The 14,466-nt window shown below is 47.8% G+C and overlaps 1 protein-coding gene across 3 annotated transcripts in view; it reads right to left on the bottom strand.

The window, feature by feature from the left end:
- The window catches only part of cdkn2a/b (cyclin-dependent kinase inhibitor 2A/B (p15, inhibits CDK4)), a 57,359-nt gene extending 48,327 nt beyond the window's left edge, over positions 1 to 9,032 (bottom strand). Inside the window, exon 1 of one of the 3 annotated variants that reach the window (XM_069926923.1) lies at positions 8,542 to 9,032. The gene's annotated coding sequence lies outside the window, so the exon portion shown is untranslated. The remainder of the gene's footprint in view (positions 1 to 8,541) is intronic. The other 2 variants (XM_069926884.1, XM_069926988.1) reach the window with 2 other exon arrangements.
- Between the last annotated feature and the right edge of the window lie 5,434 nt (positions 9,033 to 14,466).

Consider the following 14,466-nt stretch of genomic DNA (forward strand, 5'->3'; position numbering starts at 1 on the left):
GAATCGACCTCGTGGACCTCTCCTTCATGCGGCCAACGCAACGACAATCTGGACGTATGGAGACAAGACAATCCACTTCCAGATAGGCCAACAAAATTTCGCGTGGAGGTTCACCGTCTCGTCCTTCCCGACTGCCATCCTGGGTGCAGACTTCCTCCTCACACATGAGCTTCTAGTGGACATTCGAGGTAAGTGCCTGGTGCACGCCCGTACCTTCCAGGCTGTTTGCCTCAATGCCTCCTGCTCAGAACAACCGCAGCTGGCCACGATCAGCACACCCAGAGACAAGTTCCAGCAGATCTTGAATGAGTTCCCAACACTCCTCAAGCCACAGTTCTCCGCTGCCTCGCTGTGCCCTGGGGTGTTCCACCACATCCTCACCCAGGGCCCGTCGGTTCATGCCAAGGCACGCTGGCTCCCACCTGACAAGCTCCAGGCAGCGAAGGAGGAGTTTTCACACCTGTTGGAGCTGGGGATCATTTGGTGGTTCGACAGCCCGTGGGCTTCACTACTCCACCTAGTCCCGAAAGCCTCCCGTGGCTGGCGTCCCTGCGGAGACTATTGACAGCTCAATGAAGCAACCGTTCCTGACCGTTACCCCATCCCTCACATCCAGGACTTTATGACCAACCTGCACGGTGTGAGGGTCTTCTCCAAGGTTGACCTGGTGTGCGGATATCACCAGATCCCAGTGCACCCTGAGGATATACCCAAGACGGCCATTATCACCCCATTTGGCCTGTTTGAATTCCTGCGCATGACGTTTGGGCTCAAGAACACTGCTCAGACCTTCCAGCGCCTCATGGACTCTGTGGACAGGGACTTCGATTTTGTCTTTATTTATTTGGACGACATCCTTGTCGCCGGCAAGGATCGGGTGCAACACAAGGCCCACCTACGTGCTTTTTCTCCTGGCTGGCCTACTTCGGCCTTACCATCAACCCAGCCAAGTGCCAGTTCGGGAAAGAGTCCATGCAGTTCCTGGGCCATACCATCATGACTGAAGGAGTCACACCCGCCGCTGCAAAGATTGCCGCCATCAGGGATTTTCCACACCCGAACAACCTCAATGGGCTGCAGGAGTTCGCGGGTATGGTCAACTTTTACAACTGCTTCATCCTGGGAGCTGGTCGTATCATGCAGCTGCTATTCACCCTCATTGCAGCCAAGCACAGGACACTCGCTTGGAACCCATAAGTCTGCATCGCATTCGAGGCCACCAAGGATGCCCTCTCGAAGGCCGCCATGCTCGCCCACCAGCACACCGACCTGCATATGGCACTCTCCGTCGATGCCTCTGCCACTGCCGTCGATGCCATCCTGGAGCAGAAGGTGAATGGGCATTGGAAACCGCTGGCATTCTTCAGCCGCCTGCACCACCCGCCGGAACGCAAGTATAGTGCCTTCGACCTTGAGTTACTGGGCATATACATGGTGGTGTGGGATTTCTGCTATTTTTTGGAGGGGAGGACTTTTACCATTTTCACTGACCACAAACCCCTCACCCGAGTGCTCGCGATGGCAAAGGATGCCTGGTCGCACGCCAGTAGCGTCACCTCTCCTTCGTGTCGGAGTTTACCACCGACATTCGGCACATGGCGGGGAAGGACAATGGGGTTGCTGATGAACTCTCGTGACCGGCCATCTGTGTGCTGATGTCCGGCCTCGACTTCAACCAGCTTGCCCGGCACCAGGAAGCTGATGAGGAGACAGGGGCCTTCAAGACCGCCATCACTGGCCTGTGGTTCCGAGACCTTCCGACTTCGAGCGGCGAAGGGACCATCCTGTGCGATATCTCCTTGGGCACCCTGCGGCCAGTGGTTCCGCAGCAGTGGCGCAAGCAGGTCTTTTGTCACATTCACGACCTTTCACATCCATCCATCAGGTCAACAGTCCGGATGGTGGCAGAACAGTTCCTATGACATGGGCTGTGGAAGCAGATTGTGGGCTGGGCCAGAACATGCACCCATTGCCAGACGTCCAAGGTGCTCAGGCACACCAGGGCGCCCATACAGGAGTTCGAGTACGTCTGGGAACGGTTCAGCCACATTCACGTGGACATCATCGGGCCCCTTCCCATTTCCTGGGGCAACCGTTACCTGTTTACGGTGGTGGACCGCACCACTCGCTGGCCCGAAACGATCCCGATGCCAGACGCCTCCACCGACTCCTGTCCTGAGCCCTGTTGCATGGTTGGGTCACCCGGTTCGGCGTCCCGGCTCTCCTCACCAGCAATCAGGCTGCCCAGTTCACATCTGCGCTCTGGGCACAGCTCGCCAACAAGTTGGGGATACAGCCACACCTCACCATGGCCTACCACCTGCAGGCCAATGGACTGGTCGAACGTCTGCACTGCCACCTTAAGTCGGCGCTCATGATCCGCCTCACCATTCCCGACTGGACGGACGAACTGCCTTGGGTGCTCCTGGGCATCTGCTCCACTCCCAAGGAAGATCTGCAGGCGTCATCAGCTGAGCTGGTCTACGGTGCGCCGCCGGCACTACCTGGTGAGTTCTTCAATGCACCTCACAATCCCCAGCGGTCGCCGCACGAACTACTTCCTCACCTCAGGGCACGCTTGGTCTCCTTCAAACCCCCACTGCCACCCAGGCATGGCACCCGCCCGACTCACATTCCTGGTGAGCTGCTTTCCTTGGAGTTCGTTTTCGATCGGCGGGGCCCGACCGCGGCACCTCTGCAGTGACCGTACAAGGGATGTACAGGGTTATACAGTGTTCCGGCTCAACGTTCACGCTGGACTTGGGCGGCAAGCATGAGCTGTTTACCATGGACAGGCTGAAGCCAGTGCACCTCGATACAACCAAACCCGTGGTTGTTGCCCAGCCCAAGAAGCGAGGCCGCCCGGCAAAAAAGGACATTGGCACCTGTTCTGGGGTGGGCTGTGTGGAGGCTCACCACAAGGCAGGTGAACCGGCCCCACTTGTAACCCACACGGCGGGGCAGCCAGCCAAAATGGCGTCGTCGTGGGATTTCCCTTCCTTCCAGCTTGTTGCTCAAAAGAAACCCCCACTTGGGGACCATGTGACACCCGGATGACATCAGCGCCCTCCAGCACGTTTCTCAGTCAGGTCCGGGCTGGGAGTATAAGTGCAGCCCAGCAACCTGCAATAAACTAGTCTGCTCACTGAGCTCAACCCGTCTGGTTGTGTGTGTTATAGCAGGAGCAGTGTTCAATTCCTCTTCCACATGGAGAAAACACTTTCATTGCAATTGCAGATCAGCAAAAGTAATGCTGAAGGTAACTAAAGAAATGATAAGTCTGTGGTAATTAAACACAGGTGCTGGCTACACATTGCTGCATGCTAATTCTTGTTGACATTTAAATGATCTTATTTGGCAGGACAAAGAACAAGAGCTTTCTCTGTAATTGAAACTGACAAAATCAACCCATTTCCTACTAATGCACTGCAAATTTTTGCAATTGTCACAATATTACAGAACAGATGCAATCTCGTGATAAAGAGCTTCAGGGAGACAGTCACACCTAAAAATCAGGAGACAGGTAACTGGATGACTGTTAGGATAGAGAATGCGAAGGAGATAGTGTAGAGCATCCCTGTAACCATTCCCCTCAACAACAAGAATACTGTTGGGGGGGGGGTGGGGGTGGGGAATGATCTATGGTGGTCACATCTCTGGCACAGAGGCTGCCCCCTTGGTTCAGAAGGGAGAAGAGGAGAGCTATGGTAATTGGGGACTCACTGGTTAGGAGAGGAGATAGGAGGTTTGGTGAACAAGATTGAAACTCCCAGATAGTATGTTGCCTCCCAGGTGCCAGGGTCAGGGTTGTCTCTGATCAAGTTCATAGCATTCTGGAGAGGGAGGGTGATCAGCCAGATGTTGTGGTAAACATGGGGACCAATGACATAGTAGGGATGAGGTTCTGAAGAGGGAATATAAGGAGTTAGGAAAGTTAAAAACCAGGACCTCAAGGGTGATATTCTCAGGACTGCTGCCTCTGCCAAGCGCCAGAGAGGCAGTTGAATGTGTAGATGAAGAGTTCGTGCAGGGGGCAGGGATTCAAATTTGTCGATCACTTGGATCTTTTCTGGGGAAGGTCTGAACTGTACAAAAAGTACGGGCTGTATCTGAAATGGAAAGGTACTCTGGCAGAAGGTTCGCTAGAGCAGTCGGGGAGGGTTTAAACTAGTTTGGCCTGGGAGGGGGTGGGGGATAGTGGGAATCAGAATGTGAGGGCAGAGATAAGGGTAAAAGGTCAAAAGCATGATTCCATGTGTTCTGAGTTTGTGAGGAAGGACAGGAAGGGGACAAAACATAAATGTAGCCAATCAGAGGGGTTGAAATGTGTCTATTTCAATGCGAGGAATATTAGGAATAAAGGGGATGAAATTTGAGCATGGATCAGTACGTGGAAGTACGATGTGGTGTTCGTTACTGAAACTTGGCTGGAGAAAGGGCAGGATTGGCTGATGCAGGTAACCTGGGTTTTGGTGTTTTAAAAGGAATAGGATGGGAGGCAGAAAGGTCAGGGTTGTGGGGTGTAAGATAGCATCATGGCTATAAAAAGGGAGGACGCTGAGTTGGAATGGGTGGAAATCAGAAATAGGAAGGGAACTATCACTGTACTAGAGTATTCTACAGGCCCCCAAATAGCTCTCAGGAAACTGAGCAGCAGATAAGCAGACAAATTTTGGAATGGTGCAGGAAATACAGGGTTGTAGTTATGGGTGATATCAACTTCCCTAACATTGACTGGCACATACGTGTCTGCAAGAAGGATAGATGGGGCTGAATTTGTCAGGCATGATCAGGAAGGATTTCTGACACAGTATCTGGACCAGTCAACAAGAGGAGATGCCATTCTGGATCTCGTTCTGGGGAATGAACCTGGTCAGGTGCGTGACCTCTCGGTGGGGGAGCATTTTGGTGAGAGTGACTACAACTCCCTTAGCTTTGGCATAACAATGGAAAAGGATAAAAACAGACACAATGGGAAACTGCCAACTGAGGAAGGGCTAATTATGAAAGGATGAGGCAGAAACTAGCAAGAGTAAATTGGAAACAGATGTTTAAAGGGTGAAAGCACAGAAGTAATGTGGAGGAAGTTTAGGGACCACTTGGGCTGGGTTCAGGATAGGTTTATCCCACTAGGACAAGGAAAGATGGTAGGAAAAGGGAGCTGTGGCTGAACTAGTCAAGAGGAAGTAGAAAATAGGAAGAGCTCATGAGAAATATATGGTAGCAAGGAAGGCACTTAAGAAAGGATTTAGGTCAGCTTAAAGGGGACATGAGAAGGCCTTGGCATGTAGAAGTAAGGACAACTCCAAGGAGTTCTATGCATATGTGAAGTACCAAAGGATGATGAAAATGAAGGTGGGGCTGCTAAAGGAGGCCATATGTGTCTGGAGGAGGAGGAGGTCCTAAAGTATACTTTGCTTCAGTATTCACGAGAGAAAAATACCTTGATCATGGTGATGTTGAAATAGAACAGGCCTGTGTGCTGCATAATGTGGAGATTAAGGAAGAGGATGTGTTGGATCTTCTTAAAAACAACAAGATTGATGTCCCCAGGGTTGGATGTGATATACCCCAGGTTGCTGTGGAAGTAATAAATGTGATAACTGGGGCAGTAGCTATGATCTTTGAATCCTCTTTGGCCACAGAGGAGGTGCAAGACAATTGGAGAATGGCAAATGTAGCTCCCTTGTTTAAAAAAAAAGTAATAGGAAGAATCCTGGGAATTATAGACCAGTGAGTCTTACGTCAGTGGTTTTCAAACTATTGGGGAAGATTCTTAAGCACAGGATCTATGAGCATTTGGAGAAGCACACTCTACTCAAGGATAGTCAGCATGACTTTGTGAAGGGAAGGTCATGCCTCATGAGCTGAATTGAATTTTCCATATATTTTGAGGAGGTTACAAAAGATGAGGGTGGGTCAGTAGATGTGGTCTACATGGATTTTAGCAAGGCATTTGACAAGGTCCCCATGAGAGACTTATCCAGAAAGTCATGAGGCATGGGATCAGTGGAACCTTAGCAGTGTGGATAAAAAAAATGGGCTTGCAGGAAGAAAGCAGCGACTAGTAGTGGAAGGAAAGTATTCTGCCTGGAGGTCGGTGTCTAGTGGAGGGCTTCAACGATCTGTTCTGGGACCCATGCTCTTTGTGATTTTTATAAATGATGTGGATGAAGAGGCAGAAGGATGGGTTACTGTTTTCAGATGAGATGAAGGTTAGAGGAGTACTGGTTGGAGCTGAAGGTTGTCGAAGGTTACAAGAGGATATACATAGGATGCAGAGTTGGGCAGAAATGTGGCAGATGGAGTACAATCCAGATAAGAGTGAGATGATGCATCTTGGAAGGACAACCAGAAGGATGAGTACAGGTTTAATGGTAGGTTACTTAAGAGTGTGGATGAACAGAGGGACCTTGGGGCTCAAATCCAAACATCCCGCACAGGTTGATAGGATAGATAAGAAGGCCTGTGGGATGCTCGGCTTCATTAATAGAGTGATAGAGTTCAGGAGTAGAAAGGTAATGTTACAACTCTACAAATCTCTGGTGAGACCACATTTGGAGTATTGTGTTCAGTTCTGGTCACCTCATTATAGGAAGGATGTGGAAGCTATGGAGAGGGTGCAGAAGAGATTTACCATGATGTTGCCTGGATTGGAAAACAAGTCTTACGAGGAAAGGTTAGTAGAATTGGGACTTTTCTCTTTGGAGTGTAGAAGGATGAGAAGAGACTTGATGGAGGTTTATAAGATTATGAGAGGCATAGATAGGATGGACCCCCAGCGCCTGTTTCCCAGGGCAGGAATAGCAAACATCAGAGGTCAAATATACAAAGTGAAGGGAGGGAAGTTTAGGAGAGTCGTCAAGGGTAAGGTTTTTTAAAGGATGAAATAAAAATAGAGGTTACAGGGTAGGATGGGTTTATTATTTAAAAAAAAGGAATATATGGGTCAGCTCAACATTGAAAGCCAAAGGGCCTGTGGTGTTCCATGTTAGGAGACAGCTCTTAAAATGATGCAACAAAGCTGAAGAAAGACAGAATCTAAAGAGAACATGCTCTTTTTACACTGGGGAAGGGGAATTAGCAGGAGATCAACCAATCTATAGCCAGATGCTTATGGGAGTTGATTAGTATGGAGGTTCTGTCATGGTATGAATATAGTCTCTGAATATCTGCACCTTAAGGACACTTTCAATTCAGCCAAATGACTGTGGCCAATACACCTGTTCTGGTAGGTTGATGAAAAGTAGATTATGTTGCTTCTTCTTAAACATAATGTTTGTATGACCTTCCCAATGCAGCAGCGTGCTACACACTGTAAGGTGCTGGCACAAATCTGTAAAGTGATATGCAGTTAACAAGGGGAAGGATGCTTGTAACCCTGACCTCTATTGGCAGAGTAGTCAAAGCACAAAAGTGAAGTTGTATTAGAGGTTCTGGAGTTCATGCAGTCTCAATGACTACACATAATGAAACGTGACCATTGCCCCTTCATTTTACATGGTTTCATGGGAAAATGGGATCAGTGAAATCTGTTTTCTCAGTGAATCACAAGAAGTGTTGCTTTTCTGGTCAGTGAGGTTGGAAATCTTTCTGAAGACCAATTTTTACATTATACATTTGGAGAAGGTTTACACCAGAAAAATGTGCCAGAGAAAATGAAAATCCCACCAGAAAATGAGAAGAAGGATGTATTGAGTGAAACCCAGAAATTGTAAAAATTGCTTTTTTACCCATTAACTTCCTTAGTTGGAATTACGTGGTCAGATTTTTAGCCCATAGTTACCCTCTTAGCAATAGTAACAAGGGGATACTGGGGTATCTAGGTAATAATTCTGACCCTGTCTGAAACCTAAAATAAATCCATTAAGGCTTAAGCCAACATTAATTGAACAGTTTTATTAAAAATAGTTTTGTTGTCCAGTTTTGTTGATACCAGTAGTAGTGTGGAGCTAGGATGGCTTCTGTTAATATTTATCATAATGATTATGTATGGATAAGCGACTTAAAGTGAATAAACGCCCCTAGGTGCTTTATCCTCTCCACTCTCTTTTCCCATTTGACCTTTAAAAAAAAGCACCACAGAAATCCTGGATCTTTCCATTGTTTCCATTACACACACAGCATCTCTTTCAGCTATCTTAAACTGCATCCACCAATAATTATCTCTGTTAAAAAAAAATTAAGTGGCTATATCTGCAGCAGCGTAGCTCCTGGAGAGGTTTTACAATTATGCAAAGTTCTTTAGCTGGTGTAGCTTTTCTGGATTGTGTGATAGAATATACAAAATGTAAGGATACAAGAAGATTTCTTTTGGCTGGAAATCACTTTGTTCTAGCTAATGAGAGCAAATATTTTTCATTTGTTAATATTTAGCAGCAACATGTGTGTTTAAACACCATGAAATTTAGATGCTAGTAAAAGATGCTTGAAACTTTCATTATTAGTATAACTAAAACAAACGGTCACAGTCACAACAAAATATTCAGCTGTGAACAAGCAATGTAAAGTTAAGGACATTTCAAATAATGCTGTCTCTACCTTTGCATCTCGGTCAGCTTTTCTTCAAGGTAATTTCCCAATGAAACACTTCAGTCATGACTGGAAGGAGCTTTCATTCGCTGGGCGTCAGTCAGCAGCAGAAGGAACACAGCCAGTGAAATGACAGTTGGAACCATGTGATCAGTTCAAATTGAAAGGAAACAAGCATTTTTGCTGATTAATCCATTATCACTCGCCAAGTTCAAGCTAAAGGCAAACCAGACCACTAAATACAAAGTTGTAAAAGACAGCAGTGTTCTTTGGACCAGTCAAAAGTTACATGTTACCTGAACAGAATTCAAAAGCAAATGCCTGGGATGCATAGAAATACTGGACTGGATTTGAACTTGTTCTGCTCACAAATTAGTGATCCTTCACTTTCATTTTATGTTTTTTTTTAACTTGATTAAAAACAAATTCAAAAAGCAAAGTGCATGGCTGGTTACGAGCAACTGTATGCCAGTTTAAATGTGTTCATGTTAGTCTGCAGTAAAATGTGTGGGAGGTGCTGGCTTTCTCTCTCTCTCTCTCTCTCTCTCTCTCTCTCTTTCTCTCTCTCACACACACACACCCTCTTGCTCTCTCCCCACCCCACCATCTGCCTCTCCACTCTAGTGCTCTCCCTCCCCCCCCTCTCTCTCTGTTACTCTCCCTCCCCTCTCTCTCACTCATTCCGTTTGCTTGTTTTTTTTCTCTCTCTCCCTATCTTTTTTCTGTCACCACGTCATCCAATATAGGTTCATATTGCACAACCCTTTGAAACATGTGTTAAATGAGCCAGGGATCTTGGCGTGGGTTTGTACTCATAACATGAAACATTAAACACAAAACCAACAACCGGGCATTAACAAAATTCTCAGTAGCTCGAGTCAAAGGCAGATGTACTTGGAGCCAAAAGCTTCTAATAATGCACAGGTCACCAGATTTTCCCAAACAAATGTTCTAATTTTTCAAGCATAGATATTTCAAGTTTATTCTTAAGAGTTGCTTTCCCTTGGCGATTAAATTAATGATGTGACTTCAAATTGCACGATAAAGTACACTTTTCCTTTTATTCATTTAACTTAATTCACTGTAATTCAGACTTGGGATTAGATGTGCTGCTTTGCCCAAATATGGGAAACTGCACACAATCTCAGTCTGAAATTGACTTGATGAAATTAATTGTTAAAAATGTAAAATCCCCAACAAACCAAAGGAGTTTTGCAGCAGCAAATGAATGTAGTTGTTCTTTTTTTAATGTTAAGAAGTGTCTCTTGTTATATGGTAACTCCCTGCAATTTTATTAATATGGCTGAAAATTAGTTTATCACACAAAAATAAGTGTACTGAATTAAAATGAATAGTCTCTACCTTTGTGTAGCTCAGTTTAAAATTACTCTGAACGTGCTATTTGAATAATGGTGCCAATATTTTGTACTTTTGGATCTGGTGTGACTTTGTACATGACAAATTGGAATTCTTTTTGTTGTGTTTAAAGTTATTGCCAGAATTATGACCAGGTATTTTTGGTTGTGTTTCACCTTTGTGCCGATCATATGATTATTGACATAATTTCCCTGAAATGTTTATTTTGGATCACTGTGTGGGAAATTGAATCACATTATTCCAGGAGCCATCGTTAATCAACAGCTGATGGTCATTCCTGCAACAAACATTTGTTATTAAATCTGTGCCGGAAGTGACTGCTTTTACTTATCTTTTGTAATCCTGTCCTGACATCAATAGACAATAGACAATAGACATTAGACAATAGGTGCTGGAGTAGGCCAATTGGCCCGTCAAGCCAGCACCGCCATTTATCGGATCATGGCTGATTTTTCTCTCTCGATAACTAATCCCAGACTTATCCCCATAACCGTTAACTTCCCTGCCCACAAGAGCCTTATCAGAAAGAGCGAGCCAGCCACTGTTAGTGGCTGCAGCAGCTGGCCAAAAGAACACCCTCTCAGGCCGCAGGTTCCCCGTCAACACAGGAGCCGAGATCAGCGTCATTCCACCTCTCCTTGAGATGCACACGATACCGCGCAGCCCCACCCTTCGAGCAGCCAACAACGCCGCCATCTCCACCTTTGACCTGCGTCTTGGAGATATTGATTTCCACTGGCATTTCACCTTGGCTGCAGTCGAGAAGCCCCTGCTGGGAGTAGACGTTCTCTGGTCGCACTCTCTCCTCGTCGACCTACAATGCAGATGCCTGGTCCGCGCAGAAGCATTTCAGACCATTCCCCTGGGAACTTCAAATGAGAAAGCCACTCACCTCACCACAGTGGAGAAAGCTAAAAACCACTACTCACGACTCCTTGCTGAGTTTCCAGCCATCCTGTGCCCACAGTTTTCAACCACTCAGCTGCCCCATGGAGTGCAGCACCACATTTCGACTAAGGGATCGCCCATTCACTCTCAGGCCCGCTGGCCGGCACCTAAAAAGCTCAAGCTCTCCAAGGAGGCGTTCGCTCACATGGAAGAGCTCGGCATTGTCCGCAGGTCAGACAGCCCATGGTCATCGCCACTACACATGGTACAGAAGGTCAACGGCAGCTGGAGGCTCTGCGGCGACTGCAGGAGATTAAACAACTCCACTATTCCAGACCGGTATTCAGTCCCACACATACAGGACTTCACAGCCAACCTCAATGGTGCCTGTATTTTCTCCAAGGTTGACGTCATCAGGGGCTACCATCAAATACTGGTCCACCCAGATGACATACAAAATGTGGCCATTATTACCCATTTTTGCCTTTCCGAATTTCTACAGATGCCCTTTGGCCTTAAAAACGTAGCCCAAATATTCCAACGGCTAATGGACATCAAAGGGCATGACATACCCTACCTTTTCATTTCTTGGATGAAATCCTTGTGGCAAGCGCTATGCCCGAGGAACATGTTGCCCACCTCCACCTACTATTTTCCCGCCTTTGCCAGTTTGGCCTCACCAACAACCCGGCCAAATTTGAATTTGGCTGCCAACAGATAGATTTCCTGGGCCACCGTTTAACCAAGGACAGCGCAGTGCCTCTCCCAGACAAAATGGAGGCTATTCGCCAGTTTCCAAACCCTACCACAGCTAAAGGCCTGCAGGAATTTGTAGGAATGGCCAATTTCTACAACAAGTTTTCTCCAGGCTGCTGCTATGCAACCCCTCTTCGGCCTCATCTCAGCCTCCACAGAAGAGCTCATTGGACCACCGAGGCTATGGCAGCTTTTGAAAAGACAAAAGACGCCCTCGCCAGCTCGACCATGCTCGTACACTCACACATGGAGGCCCCTATTGCCCTTATGGTTGATGTATCTGCAACAGCGATAGGAGCAGCCATCTAGCAATTGATAGACCAATCATGGAAGCCACTTGCCTTTTTTAATTGCCACTTGTGCCCGCCTGAGTGCAAGTACAGCGCCTTCAACAAGAACTGCTGGCTCTGTACCTGGCAACTCACTATTTCCGCTACTTCCTCGAGGGCGAAACTTCACGGTCTTCATTGAACACAGGCCGCTGATCTTCGCCTTCACCAATCCCTGGTCGGCTCATCAACAGCAACACCTGTCATATATCTCCGAATTCACCACCGACGTATGCCATCTTTCAGACATAGACAACGTTGTCGTGGACACCCTCTCCAGGCCAGCCATCTGCCCTTTGTCACAAAGTGTAGACTACTACATGTTGGCCCACACACAGAAGTTGGATCCGGACACAGCATATTTCCGCACAGCACTGACTAGCCTTCAGCTAGTGGACCTACCCCTCAATGATGGGAAGACCACTATCCTTTGTGAAGTCTCCTCTGAGATCCCTTGGCCAGTGGTCCCAGCAAAATGGTGTAAGGAGGTGTTCCACCTAATACATAGTTTGTCTCACCCCTCCATCTGTACCACAGTCCACATGGTCTCCACTAGGTTCATCTGACATGGACAAAGCAAATGCGTCATAGAGTGGGAACTTGCGTGCCTCAACTGCCAACTGGCAAAGGTCCAGACTCACACCTGGCCACCAGTTCAAGATTTAAAACCCACTATGCGGAATTTCCAGCATGTCCATGTGGACATCGTTGGGCTCCTCCCTGACTCTAGGGGGCAGTGATACCTCCTCACCATGGTGGACAGGCACACTAGATGGTCAAAAGCAGTTCCCCTTCCTGATATAGCTGCAGACACTCTCACCAGCACCTTCAACAGGAACTGCTGGCTCTGTACCTGGCCACTCACTATTTCCGCTACTTCCTCGAGGACAGAAACTTCACGGTCCTCACTGAACACAAGCCGCTGATCTTCACCTTCACTAACGCCTCCAACTTCTTGGATCGCCCATTTTGGCGTTCCATCACTCATCACCATGGACTGCGGAGCCCAATTCACATCGTCTCTGTGGTCCGATTGGCCAAACTCTTGGGCACTGACCGACACCACACCATGGCATACCACCCCAAATCCAATGGTCTGGTCAAGTGGTTCCATCGCCACCTCAAAACTTCCCTGATGGCACAACTCGACGGCCCTAACTGGGTTGATGAGCTGCCCTGGAACCTCCAAGGCATCCGCATGTCCCCCAAAGAGGACCTATGGGCCTCCACCACTGAACTGCTCTATGGTGAGACCCTCACAGTGTCGGGTCAGTTCTTACCCCCATCCTCACAACAGCCCCAGGACCCCTGTATGAATGCAGCGCCTCGGTCAGAAACTCGGTAATCTGGCCCCCCCAGCTCCATCCAGACATAGCAACCCTCCAACTCGTATCCACAGATTTAATGTCGTGATTTTTTTTGTTTGTGCGCTGGGGCAGCCACAGAGCATCACTCCAGTGTCCCTATGAGGAACCCTACAAAGTGCTCCACCACACCATCTCCACTTTCACTTTGCAGGCATCAGGGAGGAGGTTTTCACGGTGAACTGCCTGAAGCCAGCACATCTGGACCTGTCATAGCAGTCCCAGTGGTGGCAGGCCTCCCATACGCCAAGTCACCATCGGTGCCGGTTCTGGGGGGGTTAGATGATTATGTGGCGATTCACAAATCTGCTGCGATGAACCAGCCCCGCTTGTTACGCGCGGTCGGTGGGGCAGTCCCATCTCTTCCGCTTCACGATGGAAGTACACATGGTCCAGTTGCACAGCTGAAAAGCAAGCACGTGAAGTTTAAATAAGCATTCCTGCTGCAACCTTTGTGTCTCCAGTCTGTTCACTCACTCTCATCCAGCACGCTACAGCGTGATCAATGACCACTCACAGATATGAAGCAGGTAGTCAAATGCTTTATTGATCAGAAGACTTATCACGTCCAAAGGAGGAGACTATGGCTCTCAGCTTTTATTAGGGGATCTTATGGGGAGGGGGTACAGGTATTGAAGGCGGGCCAGTCTGCCCAGCCCAGTGAGGACATGCCTGCAGTACTGTGTTCCACCACACCAAAGTTGGTGAATTTAGTGAAGTTATAATAATCTATTAATAATAATTAATCTCACAAAGATTAGCGTATACAGAGCCGTTGTCATACCCACACTCCTGTTCGGCTCCGAATCATGGGTTCTTTACCGGCATCACCTACGGCTCCTAGAACGCTTCCACCAGCGTTGTCTCCGCTCCATCCTCAACATTCATTGGAGTGACTTCATCTCCAACTTCGAAGTACTTGAGATGGCAGAGGCCGACAGCATCGAATCCACGCTGCTGAAGGTCAAACTGCGCTGGGTAGGTCACGTCTCCAAAATGGAGGACCATCACCTTCCCAAGATCGTGTTATATGGCGACCTCTCCACTGGTCACCGAGACAGAGGTGCACCAAAGAAGAGGTACAAGGACTGCCTAAAGAAATCTCTTGGTGCCTGCCACATTGACCATCGCCAGTGGGTTGATATCGCCTCAAACCGTGCATCTTGGTGCCTCACAGTTCGGCGGGCAGCAACCTCCTTTGAAGAAGACCGCAGAGCCCA

Source organism: Narcine bancroftii, chromosome 1 (genome assembly GCF_036971445.1).
Source record: "Narcine bancroftii isolate sNarBan1 chromosome 1, sNarBan1.hap1, whole genome shotgun sequence".
Lineage (NCBI taxonomy): Eukaryota > Metazoa > Chordata > Chondrichthyes > Torpediniformes > Narcinidae > Narcine > Narcine bancroftii.